This window comes from Vigna radiata, chromosome 6, assembly GCF_000741045.1.
Source record: "Vigna radiata var. radiata cultivar VC1973A chromosome 6, Vradiata_ver6, whole genome shotgun sequence".
Lineage (NCBI taxonomy): Eukaryota > Viridiplantae > Streptophyta > Magnoliopsida > Fabales > Fabaceae > Vigna > Vigna radiata.
Genome location: NC_028356.1, coordinates 27236777 through 27237947, shown reverse-complemented (window position 1 = coordinate 27237947; position 1171 = coordinate 27236777).

Sequence of the window (1171 nt, the reverse complement as noted above, 5' to 3'; positions counted from 1 at the left end):
TCAGAACTTCATCTCACCCCTATCTCTCAACATAAGACCTTCCTACAAGGTAATTGGGGTCCCTAAAATCACCTCTTCAACCCCAAACAACATCTCAAACCAAAAATCATCAAAAACCTAACCAATTTTGCCTTTAAGTGAAGATTTGCCCTGATGGTCCCCTGTATACAAAATCAGGATGCCCTGTGAAGGACTTTCTGTACAAAAACCCAGTATCATTCGCGTAATCGTTTACCATGATGTGGTAAACGATTACTACACAGTTTTTCACAACACTTCACGCAGAATTTCATCCAACCACTTTCATTCAACATAACACCTTTCTCCAACGAATTTGGGGTCCCCTAAATCTCTACTCCACCCCCAACACACAATCTAAACCCAAAATCATTAAAAGTATTTCACNTTTTCAATTAAGCAAGTTTAATGTAATCAACAAAGAATGTTGCCCATGTCCACATGCATTGTTCCTTNCGTACATTAAGTCCAACATAAACCACAATATCTGTCAAGTCAAATTTTTAACAAGTGAATTTCCCAATATCAATCACACAACTCATTCCATTAACTTGAACAACATTTGAAAAAGATAAAGTTTAATGTAACATTCAACAACATCTGTGTACAAATTGAAATTATTAAACAAATCTTTCAACAAACCAACATCTCTCAACATAAAACATAAGTTTAAAATCTGTTAATACATCTCCAGGTCACACATCTTTTGTTCTTAAACATCCAGTAAAAGGAGTTCTAAGAGCTCTGCTCTTGAACCGCGGTCGTGAACCCTTCCTGACAAAAGTCTTCAATGCAGCTGCATCAGTGGACATGGGTCTAGATGAAATGCCTTCCGGGGAAATGCCTCCCGGAGAGAACGAAGGATATTCACGTGCCACACTCGGTCCACCTTCCTCCGGTCCACCTTCCTCCGGTCCTCTTCGTCTATACTTTTCAAACGCAACTTCTTTATCCAACTCAACAAGCTTCATTTTAAGCCTTGCAACTAGTTTTTGCTGACGAACCATCGTCTGCATAACACTATCTTTGAGGCTTCCTTTCAGTAATTTCTTTGCGGATGGTGATTTATCAGCTTTACTTTGCTTGGAAGGTTCGTCATCTTTGAAATTTTTCGTTGCGCCAACATCAAATTCATCAACAACCTGAAATTGAA